Here is a 21,097-nt window from a genome sequence, read left to right as displayed (position 1 = left end):
TTCACCCTCATCAAGGGGCTCTTTAGTTTTTCTTTGCTTTCTGCCATTAGAGTGGTATCATTCTCATATCTGAGGTTGTCGATGTTTCTCCTGCTTATTTTGATTCCAGCTTGTAACTCATCTAGCTCAGCATTTCTCATGATGTGCTCAGTGTATAGGTTAAACAAACAGGGTGACAGCAGACAGCCCTGTCGTACTCCTTTCTCAATCTTGAACCAATCAGTTGTTCCATACAGGGTTCTAACAGTTGCTTCTTGACCCAAATACAGCTTTCTAAGGAGACAGGTAAGATGGTCTGGTATTCCAATCTCTCTAAGAGCTTTCCAAGTTTGTCATGAACAACACAGTCCAAGGCTTCAGTATAGTCAATGAAACAGAGATAGGTGTTTTTCTGAAATTCACTTGCTTTCTCTATAATCCAGCATATGTTGGCAACTTGATCTACAGTTTCTCTTCCTTTTGTAAATCCAGCTTGGATATCTGAAAGTTCTTAATCTACTATAGATTATTATAAATATATGATGTTATATGTTAGCCTCATGATAACCACAAAATAAAAACTTAAAGGAGATACACAAAAATAAAAGGGAATCTAAGCATTTCACTAAAGAAAATAAATGAATGACAGAGAGCAAGAGAAAAGGAAAGAAACAGAGAACTGCAAATAACCAGAAAACAATGGACAGAATGGCAATATGTACATACCTATCAATAATTACTTTAAATGTAACTGAACTAAATATGCCAATCAAAAGATGTGGAGTGGCTGAATGAAATAAAGAACAAAAATTGTCTGTTTGTAGGGAAAAGTGGACAGGTACATGCAAAATAATTAAACTGGACCACTGTCTTACACCATCCATAGAAATCAGCTTAAAATAGACTCAAATGTAAAAGCTGAAGCCATACAATTCCTAGAAGAAAACATAAGTGGTAAGCTCCTTGACATCAGTCTGGGTGATTTTTTTGGCGCTGACTTCATAAACAAAATATGTGGGATTACATCCAATAAAAATATTTCTGTGCAGCAAAGGAAATCCTCAACAAAATTAAAAGGCAACCTACAGAATGGGAGAAAATATTTGCAAATCATATATCTGATATGGGGTTAGTATCCAAATATATGAAGAAACCATAGAACTCACTAATAAAACAAACAAACAAACAAACAGAAACCCAATCTGATTAATAGATGGTCAGAAGTCTTGAATAGACATTTTTCCAAAGAAGACATCAGATCAGATCAGTCACTCAGTCCTGTTCAACTCTTTGCGACCCCATGAATCGCAACACACCAGGCCTCCCTGTCCATCACCAACTCCTGGAGTTCACTCAAACTCATGTCCATCGAGTCAGTGATGCCATCCAGCCATCTCATCCTCTGTCGTCCCCTTCTCCTCCTGCCCCCAATCCCTCCCAGCATCAGAGTCTTTTCCAATGAGTCAACTCTTCACATGAGGTGGCCAAAGTACTGGAGTTTCAGCTTCAGCATCATTCCTTCCAAAGAAATCCAGGGCTGATCTCCTTCAGAATGGACTGGTTGGATCTCCTTGCAGTCCTAGGGACTCTCAAGAGTCTTCTCCAACACCACAGTTCAAAGGCATCAATTCTTCGGCTCTCAGCCTTCTTCACAATCCAACTCTCACATCCATACATGACCACAGGAAAAACCATAGCCTTGACTAGACGAACCTTTGTTGGCAAAGTAATGTTTCTGCTTTTGAATATGCTATCTACGTTGGTCATAACTTTCCTTCCAAGGAGTAAGCGTCCTTTAATTTCATGGCTGCAGTCACCATCTGCAGTGATTTTGGAGCCCAGAAAAATAAAGTCTGACACTGTTTCCACTGTTTCCCCATCTATTACCCATGAAGGGACGAGACCAGATGCCATGATCCTCGTTTTCTGAATGTTGAGCTTTAAGCCAACTTTTTCACTCTCCACTTTCACTTTCATCAAGAGGCTTTTTAGTTCCTCTTCACTTTCTGCCATAAGGGTGGTGTCATCTGCATATCTGAGGTTATTGATATTTCTCCCAGCAATCTTGATTCCAGTTTGTGTTTCTTCCAGTCCAGCGTTTCTCATGATGTACTCTGCATAGAAGTTAAATAAACAGGGTGACAATATACAGCCTTGATGAATTCCTTTTCCTATTTGGAACCAGTCTGTTGTTCCATGTCCAGTTCTAACTGTTGCTTCCTGACCTGCATACAAATTTCTCAAGAGAATAGCAAGAAGAGATAAGAAGAGCAAGAAGAGCAAGAAGAGATAAGAAAGCCTTCTTCAGCGATCAATGCAAAGAAATAGAGGAAAACAACAGAATGGGAAAGACTAGGGATCTCTTCAAGAAAATCAGACATACCAAAGGAACATTTCATGCAAAGATGAGCTCGATAAAGGACAGAAATGGTATGGACCTAAGAGAAGCAGAAGATATTAAAAAGAGATGGCAAGAATACACAGAAGAACTGTACAAAAAAGATCTTCACGACCCAGATATTCACGATGGTGTGATCACTGACCTAGAGCCAGATATCCTGGAATGTGAAGTCAAGTGGGCCTTAGAAAGCATCACTACGAACAAAGCTAGTTTAGGTGATGGAATTCCAGTTGACCTATTCCAAATCCTGAAAGATGATGCTGTGAAAGTGCTGCACTCAATATGCCAGCAAATTTGGAAAACTCAGCAGTGGCCACAGGGCTGGAAAAGGTCAGTTTTCATTCCAATCCCAAAGAAAGGCAATGCCAAAGAATGCTCAAACTACCGCACAGTTGCACTCATCTCACACGCTAGTAAAGTAATGCTCAAAATTCTCCAAGCCAGGCTTCAGCAATATGTGAACTGTGAACTTCCAGATGTTCAAGCTGGTTTTAGAAAAGGCAGAGGAACCAGAGATCAAATTGCCAACATCCCCTGGATCATCGAAAAAGCAAGAGAGTTCCAGAAAAACATCTATTTCGGCTTTATTGACTATGCCAAAGCCTTTGACTGTGTGGATCACACTAAACTGTGGAAAAGAAGACTTACAGCTGGCCAATAGGCATATGAAAAGATGCTCAACATCACCAATCATTGGTTCAATGCAAATACGAATCACCTGATACCTTCAGACTGGCTATTATTAAAAGACAAGAAAAACAACTCTGTGAAAAATATAGAGAAAAGGGAACCCTTGTGTACTCTTGTTGGGAATGTACCTTGGCACAGCCACTTTATGGAGGTTTTTCAAAATTTTAAAAATAAAATTACCATATGATCCAGCAATACCACTTTCAGATATTTATCTGAAGAAAGTGAAGACACTAACTTGAAAAGAGATGTACAATGGATCTTTATGGTAGTTCAGTGTCCATAGTGTCCATCAGTAGATTAATTAATAATGAAAAAGTGATATATACATACAATGGAATATTATTCAGACATAAAAAGAATAAAACTTGCCATTTTCTGCAACATGAATGGACTTTGAGAGCATTATGTTCAGAGAAATAAGGCTAAGAAAGACAAATACCATATGCTCTCACTTATATGTGGAATTTTAAAGGAGAAAAAGCTCATAGATGAACAGATTGATGGTGCCAGAGGCAGCAAATGGGAGTGGGAAAAATGTGTGAAGAGAGTTAAATGATACAAATTTTAGTTATAAAATAAATCATGGGGAAATAATGTAAAGTGTTGAGACTCTAGTTAATAATCGTTGTACGGTGGTGAGTTGTGTCTGACACAGCAACCCCATGGACTGCAGCACACCAGGCCTCCTAAAGTAGTTAAGAGAGTAAAAGTCCTTATCACAAGAAAAACAACTTTTTAGCTGCGAATGGTGATGGATGTTAATTAGATTTGTGACTATTTTGCAATATCTGCAAATATGCAGTCATTATGTCATACACCTGAAAATTACATTATATGTCAGTCATACCTCAGCTTTTTTAAAAAAGAAAAGAATTAAAAAAGAAATAAGCCAAATCTCTCTCTCTCTGTCTCATACACACATACACACACACACGCACACACACACACACAAATTACTGCCTTGGGGCAATTGCAGAAACATGCATTTCTAAGACAAAAATTATGGAATCACAAAATAATACAGGATATTGCAGCAGAAGCAAAATTAGGATTGTATTGAGGAAAAATTTGGAATTTGATGGCTTGTGTGAAATCCTTTTGCAATAAAATGCACAGCTGAATAAATCTCAGAAGCCCTTAAATTTAAAACCAAACAGCCAACTATTCAAAAATTGGTCGTTAGACATGTTACTATCTATAGACAGAATAAATTATGGTGTTAGAAGATTTTTAATATTATAAAAGTGAAATTTAGCAGTATAAGATTGAAACTGTTGAAAACTGAGCAAATATAATTAATTTGACTAAAGGAAGTAAATTGTCTCCTATACCAATATGAATCAAATATGGTACATATGTGTCCATCATTCAAGGAGTTTTAACTGACTGTAATTCAGATGTTGCTATTGACATTGACAAATGTGAGAAATGGGTATCACTCATATATTTTTCTAAACTCATAGAACCTAAAACAGCAAAAGTGAATTATAATGTGAAATATGGGGTTTGGGTGTGTTGACTGAAAAAAAAAAAAAAAAAAAGGACCACATAAGAGTTGTGACGTAAGTTTTACTTGGTGCAAAATGAAAACAATAGCCCAGGAGATAGCATTTCAGATAGCTCTAAGAAACTGCTTCAAAGAGGTAAAGGGGAGGTGAGTATATACGTAACTTTGGTAAAGTGGGGAGTACATGTACCCAGTTGTGGATGAGACTGGTGATGGAAGTAAAGTCCAATGCTGCAAAGAGTAATATTGCATAGGAACCTGGAATGTTAGGTTCATGAATCAAAGCAAATTTGAAGTAGTCAAACAGGAGGTGGCAAGAGTGAACATTGACATTTTAGCGATCACAGCATATTCAAAAGCAGAGACATTACTTTGCCAACAAAGGTTCGTCTAGTCAAGGCTATGGTTTTTCCTGTGGTCATGTATGGATGTGAGAGTTGGACTGTGAAGAAGGCTGAGCACTGAAGAATTGATGCTTTTGAACTGTGGTGTTGGAGAAGACTCTTGAGAGTCCCCTGGACTGCAAGGAGATCCAACCAGTCCATTCTGAAGGACATCAGCCCTGGGATTTCTTTGGAAGGAATGATGCTAAAGCTGAAACTCCAGTCCTTTGGCCACCTCATGTGAAGAGTTGACTCATTGAAAAAGACTCTGATGCTGGGAGGGATTGGGGGCAGGAGGAGAAGGGGACGACAGAGGATGAGATGGCTGGAGGGCATCACTGACTCGATGGATGTGAGTCTGGGTGAACTCTGGGAGTTGGTGATGGACAGGGAGGCATGGTGTACTGTGATTCATGGGGTCACAAAGAGTCGGACACGACTGAGTGACTGGACTGAACTGAACTGAACTGAGCTAAAATAGACAGGAACGGGTGAATTTAACTCAGATGATCATCATATCTACTACTGTGGCCAAGAATCCCTTTGAAGAAATGAAGTAGCCACCATAGTCAACAAAAGGCTCCAAAATGCAGTACTTAGGTGCGATCTCAAACACACACACACACACACACACACACACACAGAATGATCTCTGTTTGTTTCCAAGGCAAACCATTCAGTCTTACAGTAATCCAAGTCTATGCCCTGACTAAGAATGCAGAAGAAGCTGAAGCTGAATGGTTCTATGAAGATCTACAAGGCCTTCTAGAACTAACACCCAAAAAAGATGTGCTTTTCATTATAGGGGACTGCAATGCAAAAGTAATGAGTCAAGAAATACCTGGAGTAACAGGCAAATTTGGCCTTGGAATACAGAATGAAGCAAAGCAAAGGCTAATAGATTTTTGCCAAGAGAACACACTGGTCATAGCAAACACACAACACAAGAGAAGACTCTACATATGGACATCAACAGATGGTCAATACCTGTCAGGGAATGTTTAACTTTAGGATTCCTGTATGTTGTTTTCTATCTCTCATGAACCCTCTGTTCCTTATCAGTTCCTGGTAGACAGGAACGAGTGGAGTGGCATGCTGTTCCCAGGACTGAGGTCATGGGACAGAAAACATGCATGGATTTCCTTCAGTAACCTATTACCCTAAGGAAAAACTGTTTAGTAACAACCCTTTTACTCAAATATGGATTGTCTTCTGGCCTTATGACTATTGTTATTTATTGCTGTTACCTTGGTGACGGTTGATATACGTTTGGTTATTGTATTTTATTTTTTGCCTAAAGTTTCCTTGTATGACCAATATATATACTCACAAACATGATTAAAGTACCCTTGTTCCATCAGAACCTGAGTCCCCATGTCTTTCTTTCTCTCTCTCTCTGGCTAGTTCTCTGGAGTGCAGAAGCCTGTCAAGCTCACTTTCTTGCCCGGGCTTTCAAAACCTCTTTGAGAGGGTGCCCTGTGCCTTCGTAAGCAGCACAAGCCCTGTTCTAGGGCTTTATTTGATATCTACATAACCCAGGGAATACTGGTCTCTTTCTTTCTCTCCCTATCCTTCTTCCTCATCATCGACTCCAATCCGCCAGGTCCCAGTCCATTAAAGGACCTCCACAAATACCGAACACAGATTGATTATATTCTTTGCAGCCAAAGATAGAGAAGCTCTATACAGTGAGCAAAAACAAGACCAGGAGCTGACTGTGGTTCAGATCATGAACTAATTATTGTCAAATTGAGACATAAATTGAAAAAAGTAGGGAAAACCACTAGACCATTCAGGTATGACCTAAACCAAATCCCTTAAGATTATACAGTGTAAGTTACAAATAGATGCAAGGGATTAGATCTGATAGAGAGAGTGCATGAAGAACTATGGTTGGAGGTTCATGACATCGTACAGGAGGCAGTGATCAAGACCATCCCCAAGAAAAGGAAATGCAAAAAGGCAAAATGATTCGCTGAGGAAGTCTTAAAAATAGCTGTGAAAAAAGAGAAGCAAAAGGCAAAGGAGAAAAGGAAAGATACACCCATTTGAATGCAGACTTCCTAAGAATAGCAAGGAGAGTTAAGAAAGCCTTTCTCAGTGATCAGTGCAAAGAAATAGAGGAAAGGAATATAATGGGAAAGACTAGAGATGTCTTCAGAAAATTAGAGATACCAGGGGAACTTTTCACGCAAAGAGGGGCACAATAAAGGACAAAAACGGTATGGACCTAACAGAAACAGAAGATATTAAGAAGAGATGGCAAGAATACACAAAACTATACAAAAAAGATCTTCATGACCCAGATAACCACGATGATGTGATCACTCACCTAGAGCCTGACATCCTGGAATGGGAAGTAAAGTGGACCTTAGGAAGCATCACTATGAACAAAGCTAGTGGAGGTAATGGAATTCCAGTTGAGCTATTTCAAATCCTCAAATATGATTCTGTGAAAGTGGTGCATTCAATATGCCAGCAAATTGCGAAAATTCAGTAGTGGCCAAAGGACTGGAAAAATTAAGTTTTCATTCCAATCCCAAAGAAAGCCAATGCCAAAGAAGGCTCTAGTTACTGCACAATTTCACTCTTCTCACATGCTGGCAAAGTAACGCTCAAAGTTCTCCAAGCCAGGCTTCAAATGTATGTGAACTGTGATCTTCCAGATGTTCAAGCTGGATGTAGAAAAGGAAGAAGAACAAGAGATCAAATTGCCAACATCCATTGAATCATCGAAAAAGCAATATAGTTCCAGAATAATACCTACTTTTGCTTTACTGACTCTGTCAAAGCCTTTGACTGTGTGGATCACAATAAACTGTGGAAAATTCTTCAAGAGACGGGAATACCAGACCACCTGACTTGCCTCCTGAGAAATCTTTATTCAGGACAAGAAGCAACAGTTAGAAGTGGACATGAAACAATAGACTGGTTCCAAATTGGGAAAGGAGTACACCACGGCTGTAGATTGTCACCCAGCTTATTTAACTTATATGCAGAGTACATCATGAGAAATGCTGGACTGGATGAAACACAAGCTGGAATCAAGATTCCTGGGGGAAATATCAATAACTTCAGATACACAGATGACACCACACATATGGCAGAAAGCAAAGAAGAACCAAAGAGACTCTTGATGAAATTGAAACAGGAGAATGAAAAAGTTGGCTGAAAACGCAACATTCAGGAAACTAATATTATGGCTTCTGGTCCCATTACCTCATGACAAATATATGAGAAATAGTGGAAACAGTGACAGACTTTATTTTGGGGGGCTCCAAAATCACTGCAGATGGTGACTGCAACCATGAAATTAAAAGACACTTGCTCCTTGGAAGAAAAATTATGACCAACCTAGACAGCATATTAAAAAGCAGTGAATTTACTTGGCCAACAAAGATCCATCTAGTCAAAGCTATGGGTTTTCTGATAGTCATGCCAACAAAGGTCCATCTAGTCAAAGCTATGGGTTTTCTGATAGTCATGTATGGATGTGAGAGTTGGAGTATAAAGAAAGCTGAGTGTTGAAGTATTGATGCTTTTGAACTGTGGTGTTGGAGAAGACTCTTGAGAGACCCTTGGACTGCAAGGAGATCCAACCAGTCCATTCTGAAGGAGATCAGCCCTGGGATTTCTTTGGAAGGAATGATGCTAAAGCTGAAACTCCAGTACTTTGGCCACCTCATGTGAAGAGTTGACTCATTGGAAAAGACTCTGATGCTGGGAGGGATTGGGGGCAGGAGGAGAAGGGGACGACAGAGGAAGAGATGGCTGGATGGCATCACTGATTCAATGGACGTGAGTCTGAGTGAACTCCGAGAGTTGGTAATGGACAGGGAGGCCTGGCGTGCTGCGATTCATGGGGTCACAAAGAGTCGGACACGACTGAGCGACTGAACTGAACTGAAATGAAAGGAAATCAGTCCTGAATATTCATTGGAAGGACTGATGCTGAAGCTGAAACAACAGTACTTTGGGCACCTGATGCGAAGGAATGTCTCATTTGAAAAGACCCTAAAGCTGGGAAAGATTGAGGGCAGGAGGAGAAGGGGATGACAGAGGACGAGATGGTTGGATGGCATCATCAACTCAATGGACAAGAGTTTGAGTAAGCTCTGGGAATTTTTGATGGACAGGGATGCCTGGTGGGCTGCAGTCCACGGGGCCACAGAGTCAGACATGACTGAGCAACTGAACTGAACTGAAATGTAATCAAGCATACATATACTTTTTGCAGATGTTTTCTTTTAGTCTCATGAAGTTACTGCTAGTAACAAGGGGCAGATGTTTCCATGAAGGATTTTAATGCTGTTCTAGATTTGAAGAAATGCAAGAATTGGGCTCATAAATTTGCCTCCTGGAAATATCTAATTATCTGAAGACCTGTACTGTCAGTTTAATCCTAGAACACAGAGTGCTTCATTCCTGATCTCCACCGTGAACTCCTTTAAGGGGATTGCTGAAGATCAGCAGCTGCAGCAGCTCATAGTTTTCTCTTTGTAGAGGCAGATGGCAAGTGCCAATTTATAGTTGATGGGCAATTATGATGTGTCATTGTAGGTTCATCAGTTGTAACAAATGCACCAGTCTGGTGAGGGATGTTAATAATGGGGGGACTTATGCATTTGGGGCAGGGAATATATGGGAGATATTTTACCTTCTTCTTAATTTTACTGTGAAATTTAAACTTCTCAAGAAAAATAAAGTCATTAATTAAAATATAATGGATAGTGTTACCCTGGTGGTTCAGTAGTAAATAATCTGCCTGCCAATGCAGGAGACAAGGGTTTGATATCTGGTCCCAGAAGATCTCATATACCATGGAGCAAATAAGCCCATGCCCCACAACTTCTGAGCCTGTGTTCTAGAGCCCGTGAACCACAAGCACTGAGTCCACGTGCTGCAACTCCTGAAGCCTACATGTCCTAGGGCCTGTGCTCCACAAGACAGGCCACCACAATGAGAAGCCCACACACCACAGCAGAGTAGGCCCTAGTTCCCACGACTAGAGAAAACTGTCACACAACAATGAAGACCCAGCATGGCCATAAATAAAATAAATAAATATTAAAAAAATAATGGACTCAGTATGAGAAGGAGAGGGTAGGGTGATTTGAGAGAATAGCATTGAAACATATATATTACCATATGTAAAATAGATAGCTGTGGGAGTTTGATGCATGGTACAGGGCATCAAAAACTGGTGCTCTGTGTCAACTAGGAGGGGTGGAGTGGGGAGGGAGAGGGGAGGAAGTTTCAGGATAGAAGAGTTGTATGCCTATGGTCAATTCGTGTTGATGTATGGCAAAAACCATCAATATTGTCAAGTAATTATCCTCCAATTAAAATTAAAAAAAAATAATGGATACTGGGCTTGGTGAACTCTTTATTACATTGGTAACATGACTTGGAAATATGGAAATATTCTTATTGTCTGTGGTTTAAGGTAGGAATAATTAATATATCTTACCTACCAAGCTTTACATGTTGATTATACATTAGGTTATAATTTGGGGAAAAAAGAGAACTAAAGCACAACCTCTGTAATTTTAAACACTTAGAAAAACTGCTAAACCAAATCAACTTATTATATAAAGTTGTTATATGATGATGGATAAAAAGCAGAGACATTACTTTGTCAACAAAGGTCTGTCTAGTCATGGTTTTTCCAGTGGTCATGTATGGATGTGAGAGTTGGACTGTAAAGAAAGCTGAGTGCCAAAGAATTGATGCTTTTGAACTGTGGTGTTGGAGAAGACTCTTGAGGGTCCCTTGGACTGCAGGAGATCCAACCAGTCTCCTAAAGGAGATCAGTTCTGGGTGTTCATTGGAAGGACTGATGTTGAAGCTGAAACTCCAATACTTTGGCCACCTGATGCGAAGAGCTGACTCATTTGAAATGACCCTGATTCTGGTAAAGATTGAAGGCAGGAGGAGAAGGGGATGACAGAGGATGAGATGGTTAGATGACATCACTGACTCAATGGACATGGGTTTGGGTGGACTCTGGGAGTTGGTGATGGACAGGGAGGCCTGGCATGCTGTAGTTCATGGGGTTGCAAAGAATTGGACACGACTGAATGACTGAACTGAACTGAAATGAACTGAATGTGTGTTGCTAATCAAAAGCCAGCTCTATACATCACTGCTGTGTCATCTTCAACTTTTAAATTCATCCTGTAATGATATTAATCATTGTTAGGTGAAAGTGAAAATGTTAATTGCTCAGTCATGTCTGACTCTTTTTGACCCCATGGAATGTAGCCTGCCAGGCTTCTCTATCCATGGAATTCTCCAGGCAAGGATACTGGAGTGGGTTGCCATTCCCTTCCCCAGGGATCCTCCTGACCCAGGGATTGAACCCAGGTCTCCTGCACTGCAGGCAGTCTCGTTACCATCTGAGACACCAGGGAAGCTTTTTGTTAGGTATGTTGATTTAATAAGAACTACAGCAGGCCTGTAATGCAAATTATATAAAAACTATGATGCCAGATTTTATCAAAAGGGGGAATAATTGTGTTGAGTAAATTTAACGTTCTTGCTTCATTGTGAAAGAATTCAGAGATGAAATGATAATAAGAAGTGGATTTATTTGGAGAGAAACACTCCAAAGACAAAATGTGGACCATCTCTAAAGGTAAGAGAGAGCTTGGGATAAACACTACACAGAGTGTGGCCCATCTCAGAAGACGAGAGAGAGAGAGAGAGAGAGAGCATGCGCGCAAGAGAGAGAGAGAGCAAGAGAGAGCAAGGCTGCACTTCAAAATATGACATTGTTAGATTTTATGGGCTGAGTAACTTCATAGGCTAATGGGTGAAAATTTTTCCAATTATTTGGGGGAATGGGGAGGAATTTCCAGGAACTGGGCCACGTCTCACTTTTTGGCCTTTTATTCTTAGCCTCAGGACTATCGTGGCACTTTTGGGTATATCTTTTAGCATGTTAGCATACTACAGTTAGCATATAATATATAATGAGGCTCAAGGTCTACTGTAAGTCAAATCTTCCACCAACTTTGACCCAGTGGTTCCAACCAGTCTTTGTTATGTCCTATGGCTATATCATTCTTTTAAAGGATGTTCCCTACTCCCTTTACTCCAGTTTTATTTGTGGGAAAAATAAACTTAACTGAAAAAATAAGAAAGAGAAATTAAGGAATCAACCTCATTCACCACTGCAGCAAAAATAATTAAATATCTAGGAATAAACTTACCTAAGGAGACAAAGAACTCTACACAGAAAATTATAAGATACTGATGAAAGAAATAAAAGATGATATAAACAGATGAAGAGATATTTCATATTCCTGAGTAGGAAGAATTAATATTGTGAAAATGAGTATAATACCAAATGCAATCTAGAGGTTCAATGTGATCCCTATCAAATGAGCAATGGCATTTTTCACAGAACTAGGAAAAAAATGTAAAAATTCATATGGAAACACAAAAGAACCTGAATAGCCAAAGCAGTCTTGAGAAAGAAGAATGGAGCTAGAGGAATCAACCTTCCTGACTTCAGATTATATTACAAAGCTACAGTCATCAAGACAGTATGGTACTGGCACAAAACAGAAATATAGACCAATGGAACATGATAGAAAGCCCATAAATAAACCCATGAACCTATGGGTACCTTATTTTTGACAAAGAAGGCAAGAATATACAATGGGGCAAAAACAGCCTCTTCAATAAATGGTCCTGGGAAAACTGGACAACTACGTGTAAAAGAATGAAATTAGAATACTTCCTAACACCATACACAAAGATAAACTCAAACTATATTAGAGACCTAAATGTAAGACCAGAAACTAGAAAACTCTTAGAGGAAAACATAGGCAGAACACTCGATGACATACATCAAAGCAAGATCCTCTATGATCCACCTCCTAGAGTAACAGAAATAAAACACAAAAGTAAACAAGTGGGACCTGATTAAACTTAAAAGCTTTTGCACAGCAAAGGAAATTATAAGGTGAAAAGACAACCCTCAGAATGGGAGAAAATAATAGCAAATGAAACAACTGACAAAGGATTAATTCCAAAATATAAAAGCAGCTCATACAACTCAATGCCAGAAAAACAAACAACTCAATCAAAAAGTGGGGAAAAGACCTAAACTGACATTTCTCCAAAGAAAACATACAGATGGCTAACAAACACATGAAAAGATGCTCAACTTTGCTCATTATTCAGTCAGTTCAGTTCAGTTGCTCAGTCGTGTCCGACTCTTTGCGACCCCATGAATTGCAGCACGCCAGGCTTCCCTGTTGATCACCAACTCCCGGAGTTCACCCAAACTCATGCTCATTATTAGAGAAATACAAATCAAAACCCCGATGATACATCACCTCACACCAGTCAGAATGGTCATCATCAAATATCTTCAAACAATAAATGCTGGAGAGGGTATGGAGAAAAGGGAACCCTCTTGCACTGTTGGTGGGAATGTAAATTGATACAGCCACTATGGAAGACAGTATGGAGATTCTTTAAAAATCTAGGAATAAAAGCACCATATGACACAGCAATCGCACTCCTAGGCACATACCCTGAGGAAAACAAAATTGAAAAAAGATACATGTATCCCATTGTTCATTGCAACACTATTTACAATAGATAGAACATGGAAGCAACCTGGATGTCCATCAACAGATGAATGGATAAAGAAGTTGTGGTACATATACACAATGGAATATTACTCAGCTATAAAAAGGAACATGTTTGAGTCCATTCTCATGAGGTGGATGAACTTAGAAAATATTATACAGAGTGAAATGAGTCAGAAAGACAAAGATAAATATCATATTCTAACACACATATATGGAATCTAGAAAAATGGTACTGAAGAATTTATTTACATAAATCGATGCTTTCAAACTGCAGTTTTAGAGAAGACTCTTGAAAGTCCCTTGGACTGCAAGGAGATCCAACAAGTCCATCCTAAAGGAAATCAGTCCTTCATATTCATTGGAAGGACTGATGCTGAAGCTAAAACTTCAATACTTTCACCACCTAATGTGAAGAATTGACTCATTGAAAAATACCCTGATTCTGGGAAAGATTGAAGGCAGGAGGAGAAGGGGATGACAAAGGATAAGATGTTTGGATGGCATCACTGACTCAATGGACATGAGTTTGAGTGAGCTCTGGGAGTTGGTGATGGACAGTGAAGCTTGATGTGCTGCAGTCCATGGGGTCACAAAGAATCGGACATGACTGAGTGACTGAACTGAACTAAACTGGTCTTTATGATTTCTTTCCTCCACCTAACTTTAGGGTTTTTTTGTTGTTGTTCCTCTTTTTCTAGGTGCTTTAGGTGTAAGTTTATGTTGTTTGTTTTATCTCTCTGTCTCTGTTTTTTTTTTTTTTTTTTTTTTGAGGTTGGCTTGTTTTGCTATGAAATTCACTCCTAGCATTACTTTTACCGCATTCCACAGGCTCTAACCTAAGGCACAGCCTGGCCTGCTCACAGAAAAAAGGATTGAGCAAATACCAGGGGAGAGCTAGCCAGCCATGGACCGGCCTATCCCCCTGACGGAGGCAGAGAGGCAGGCAGGCAACAGCAAGAGCCAGAAGGCAAGGGGCATTCTAAGCCCCAGAGAGGAGATCCTCTACCAAATTGTGAACAGGCTCCCAGTTGCTAACCAAGTCTTCCTGGGGTCCTGGACAGTTGACATCTGCCAGGAGGGTTGTTGCCAGAGATCAGCTCCCCAGAGGAGACAGATGGCACACCTGAGACAGCGCTCTCATGGCGCACCCAGAAAACTAAGCAGCTGGGACCAGGGAGGTGATTAGGATGCACAGCCCACCTGAGATAGTGCACTCACCAAGCATATGGTCAGCTGAGTTGCTCAGACCTGGGAAGGGCACAAAACGCAGGCCCAATTGAGTCTGTGCCTTTGTGGAGTACCAAAGAACCTGAACCTGACCAGCTTAGACCTGGGAAGTGCACAAAACCCAGGGTCTGTTTTGGAAAGTTCCCTGCAGAGCAACCTGGAGCCAGAGCAGTGTAGACCAGGAAAGCACATGCACCATGAGCTGGGGAAAACTAGTGTGGTCCATACACTGTGAGTACTCCCCACACATGCCAGTGATATTTGTTTGCAGTGTTCCTCCTTTCCCACAGCACAACTGAACAAGTGAGCCTAAATGAGTGACCACCTTCACACCCTTGGGTCAGGGTGGAAATTAGACACTGAAGAGACTTGCAAACTGAGAAGGCCAAAGTAAACAAAGAAGATCGAACTGCTCTGGGAGTGACAGGTGCAACAGATTAAAACCCTGTAGTTAGCATTGACTAAGCATAGGATGAGGCCTATAGAACTTGAGAAGAATAAGCTGTAATAAGGAACTATCTGAAACTGAACTGACACCACACTGCCTTCAACAGCTCCAGAGAAATTCCTACATGTATTTTACTATTATAATTTTTAATTTTTTTTAAATTTTAAGTTCTTTATTACTTAATTTTAATTTTTATAAACTACTATTACCTTTCAAAAAAGGCCATATTTTTATTTTTTATAAATTTATTCATTTTAATTGGAGGCTAATTACTTTACAATATTGTAGTGGTTTTGCCATACATTAACATGAATCAGCCACGGGTGTACATGTGTTCCCCATCCTGAATCCCCCCTCCCACCACCCTCCCCATCTCATCCCTCTGAGTCATCCCAATGCACCAGCCCCAAGCACCCTGTCCCATGCATTGAACCTGGACTGGCAATCCATTTCACATATGATAATATAAATCATTCAATGCCATTCTCCCAAGTCATTCCACCCTTGCCTTCTCCCACAGAGTCCAACAGTCTGTTATAGTTCTATACATCTATGTCTCTTTTGCTGTCTCATATATAGGGTTATCGTTACTATCTTTCTAAATTCAATATATATGCATTCATATACTGTATTGAAGTTTTCCTTTCTGGCTTACTTCACTCTGTATAATAGGCTCCAGTTTCATCCACCTCATTAGAACTGATTCAAATGTATTCTTTTTAATGGATGAGTAATACTGCATTGTGTATAAGTACCACAGCTTTCTTATCCATTCGTCTGCTGATGGACATCTAGATTGCTTCCATGACCTGGCTATTATAAACAGTGCTGCGATGAACATTGCAGTACACATGTCTCTTTCAATCCTTGTTTCCTTGGTGTGTATGCCCAACAGTGGGATTGCTGAGTCATACGGTAGTTTTAGTTCCAGTTTTTTAAGGAATCTCCACACTGTTCTCCATAGTGGCTGTACTAGTTTGCATTCCCACCAATAGTGTAAGAGGGTTCCCTTTTCTCCACACCCTCTCCAGCATTTATTGTTTACAGACTTTTGGATAGCAGCCATTCTGACTGGCGTGAAATGGTACCTCATTGTGGTTTTGATTTGCATTTCTCTGATAATGAGTGATGTTGAGCATCTGTTCATGTGTTTGTTAGCCATCTGTATGTCTTCTTTGGAGAAATGTCTGTTTAGTTCTTTGGCCCATTTTTTGATGGGGTTGTTTATTTTCCTGGAATTGAGCTTCAGGAGTTGCTTGTATATTTTTGAGATTAATTCTTTCTCAGTTGCTTCCTTTGCTATTATTTTCTCCCATTCTGAAGGCTGTCTTTTCACCTTGCTCATAGCTTCCTTCATTGTGCAAATGCTTTTAAGTTTAATTGGGTCCCATTTGCTTATTTTTGCTTTTATTTCCATTTCTCTGAGAGGTGGGTCATAGAGGATCCTGCTGTGATTTATGTCAGAGAGCGTTTTGTCTGTTTTCCTCTAAGAGTTTTATAATTTCTGGTCTTATATTTAGATCTTTAATCCATTTTGAATTTATTTTTGTGTATGGTGTTAGAAACTGTTCTAGTTTCATTCTTTTACAAAAAATGGTTGACCAGTTTTCCCAGCACCACTTGTTAAAGAGATTGTCTTTTCTCCATTGTATATTCTTGCCTCCTTTGTCAAAGATAAGGTGTCCATAGGTGCGTGGACTTATCTCTTGGCTTTCTATTTTGTTCCATTGATCTATATTTCTGTCTTTGTGCCAGAACCATACTGTCTTGATGACTGTAGCTTTGTAGTATAGCCTGCAGTCAGGCAGGTTGATTCCTCCAGTTCCATTCTTCTTTCTCAAGATTGCTTTAGCTATTCGAGGATTTTTTTGTATTTCCTCGAATACAAAATTGTGAAATTATTTGTTCTAGTTCTGTGAAAAATACCGTTGGTAGCTTCATAAGGATTGCATTGAATCTATAGATTGCTTTGGGTAGTATACTCATTTTCACTACATTGATTCTTCCAATCCATGAACATGCTATATTTCTCCATCTATTTGCATCTTCTTCAATTTCTTTCATCAGTGTTTTATAATTTTCTATATATAGATATTTTGTTTCTTTAGGTCAATATATTCCTGAGTATTTTATTCTTTTTGTTGCAATGGTGAATGGAATTGTTTCCCTAATTTCTTTTTCTGTTTTCTCATTGTTAGTGTATAAGAATGAAAGGGATTTCTCTGTGTTAATTTTATATCCTACAACTTTACTGTAATCATTGATTAGCTCTAGTAATTTTCTGGTGGAGTCTTTAGGCTTTTCTATGTAGAAGATCATGTCATCTGGAAACTGAGAGTTTTACTTGTTCTTTTCCAATCTGGATTCCATTTATTTCTTTTTCTTCTCTGATTGCTGTGGCCAAAACTTCCAAAACTATGTTGAATCGTAGTGGTGAGAGTTGAGCACCCTTGTCTTGTCCTTGACTTAAGGGGAAATGCTTTAGTTTTCACCATTGAGGATAATGTTTGCTGTGGGTTTATCATATATGGCTTTTATTATGTTGAGGTATGTTCCTTCTATGCCTGCTTATCAATAATTACCTTAAATGTAAATGGGTTGAATTTCCCAAAGAAAAGACAAAGACTGGCTGAATGGATACAAAAACAAGACCCCTATATATGCTGTCTACAAGAGACCCAACACAAATTAAGGGACACATACAGACTGAAAGCAAAGGGCTGAAAAGGGATATTTTACACAAATGGAGACCAAAATAAAGCAGGAGTATCAAAGCTCATATCAGATAAAATAGACTTTGAAATAAAGGCTGTGAAAAGAGACAAAGAAGGACACTACATAATGATCAAAAGATCAATCCAAGAAGAAGATATAACAATTATAAATACATATGCACCCAACAAAGGAGCACCACAATATGTAAGGCAAATGCTAGCAAGAATGAAAGGGGAAATTAACAGTAGCACAATAATATTGGGAGACTTTAATACACCACTCACACCTACAGATACATCAACTAAAAAGAATATTAACAAGGAAACACAAACTTTAAATGATACAATGATCCTGTTAGACATAATTGATATATATATATAGGATATTTCACCCCAAAACAATGAATTTCATCTTTTTCTCAAGTGCACACCGAACCTTCTCCAGGATAGATAACATCCTGGGGCATAAATCTAGCCTTGGTAAATTAAAACATATTGAAATCACTTCAAACATCTTTTCTGATCACAATGCAGTAAGATTAGATGTCAACTACAGGAAAAAAACATTAAAAATACAAACATATGGAGGCAAACACGCTTCTAAATAACCAACAAATCACTGAACAAAGCAAAAAATAAATCAAAACATGCATGGAAACAAATGAAAATGAAAACACAACAACCCCAAACCTATGGGATTCAGTAAAAGCAGTGCTAAGGGGAAGGATCATAGCAATACAAGCTTACCTGAAGAAACAAGAGAAAATCAAATAAGCAACCTAACTCGACATCTAAAGCAACTAGAAAAAGAAGAAATGAAGAACCCCAGTGTTAGTAGAGGGAAAGAAATCATAAAAATTAAGGCAGAAATAAATGAAAAAGAAACAAAAGAGACTATAGCAAATATCAACAAAACTAAAACCTGGTTCTTTGAGAAGATAAGTGAAATAGACAAACCATTAGCCAGACTCATCAAGAAAATAAAGGGGGAAGAATCAAATCAAGAAAATTAGAAATGAAAATGGAGAAATCACAACAGACAACACAGAAATACAAAGGATCATAAGAGACTACTGTCAGCAACTATATGCCAAAGAAATGCACAGCATGAAAGAAATGCACGAATTCTTATAAAAGTATAACCTTCCAAAACTGAATCAAGAATAAACAGAAAATATTAACAGAGATATCACAAACATGGAAATAAAAACTGTAATAAGAAATCTTCTAAAAAAACAAAAGCCCAGGAGCAGATGGTTTCACAGGTGAATTCTGCCAAAAATTTAGAGAAGAGCTAACACCTATCCTACTCAAACTCTTCCAGAAAATTGCAGAGAAAGGTAAACTTCCAAACTCATTCTTTGAGGCCACCATCACCCTAATACCAAAACCAGGCAAAGATGCCACAAAAAAGAAAACTACAGGCCGATAACACTGATGAACATAGATGCAAAACTCCTCAACAAAATTCTAGCAAACAGAATCCACCAACATATTAAAAACATCATACATCATGACCAAGTGTGCTCTATCCCAGGGATGCAAGGATTCTTCAATATTCACAAATCAATTAATGTGAAACACCACATTAACAAATTGAAAGATAAAAACCATATGATTATCACAGTAGATGCAGAGAAAGCCTTTGACCAAATGCAACATCCATTTATGATTAAAACTGTCTAGAAAGCAGGCATAGAAATATACCTCAACATAATAAAAGCTATATATGATAAACCCAAAGCAAACATTATCCTCAATGGTGAAAACTTGAAAGCATTTCCCCTAAAGTCAGGAACAAGACAAGGGTGTACACTCTCACCACTACTATTCAACATAGTTTTGGAAGTTTTGGCCACAGCAATCAGAGAAGAAAAAAAAAAAAAAAAGGAATCCAGATTGGAAAAGAAGAAGTAAAACTCTCACTGTTTGCAGATGACATAATTCTCTACACAAAAACGTAAAAATACCACCAGAAAATTACTAGGGCTAATCAATGAATATAGTAAAGTTGCAGGATATAAAATTAACACAGAGAAATCCCTTTCATTCCTATACACTTAAAATGAGAAAACAGAAAGAGAAATTCAGGAAACATTTCCATTCACCATTACAATGAAAAGAATAAAATACTCAGGAATATATCTACCTAAAGAAACAAAAGATCTATATATAGAAAGCTATAAAACACTGATGAAGGAAATGAAAGATGATACAAATAGATGGAGAAATATAGCATGTTCATGGATTGGAAGAATCAATATAGTGTAAATAAGTATACTAGCCAAAGTCAACTATAGATTCAATGCAATTCCTATCAAGCTACCAATGGTATTTTTCAGAGACCTATAAAACATAATTTCACAATTTGTATGGAAATTTAAAAAAAAAAAAAAAACTCAGATAGCCAAAGCAATCTTGAGAAAGAATGGAACTGGAGGAATCAACCTGCCTGACTTCAGGCTCTACTACAAAGCCACAGTCATCAAGATAGTATGGCACTGGTACAAAGACAGAAATATAGATCAATGGAACAAAATCAAAAGCCCAGAGATAAATCCATGCACGTATGGACACCTTATCTTTGACAAAGGAGGCAAGAATATAAATTGGAGGAAAGACAATCCTTTTAACAAATGGTACTGGGAAAACTGGTCAACCACTTGCAAAAGAATGAAACTAGAACACTTTCTAACACTATACACAAAATTAAACTCAAAATGGATTAAAAATCTAAACATAAGACCAGAAACTATAAAACTCCTAGAGGAGAACATAGGCAAAACACTCTCTGACATAAATCACAGCAGGATCCTCTATGACCCACCTCCCAGAATAAGGAAAATAAAAGCAAAACTAAGCAAATGAGACCTAATTAAACTTGAAAGCTTTTGCATAATGAAGGAAACTATAAGCAAGGTTTAAGGACAGCCTACATAATGGGAGAAAATAATATTAAAGGAAACAACTGATAAAGAATTAGTCTTCAAAATATACAGGCAACTCCCAAAGCTCAATTCCAGAAAAATAAATGGCCCAATCAAAAAATGGGCCAAAGAACTAAACAGACATTTCTCCAAAGAAGACATACAGAAGGCTAACAAACACATGAAAAGATGCTCAACATCACTCATTA

This window comes from Bubalus kerabau, chromosome X, assembly GCF_029407905.1.
Source record: "Bubalus kerabau isolate K-KA32 ecotype Philippines breed swamp buffalo chromosome X, PCC_UOA_SB_1v2, whole genome shotgun sequence".
Taxonomy (NCBI): domain Eukaryota; kingdom Metazoa; phylum Chordata; class Mammalia; order Artiodactyla; family Bovidae; genus Bubalus; species Bubalus kerabau.
Note: the sequence above shows the minus strand (reverse complement) of the source record.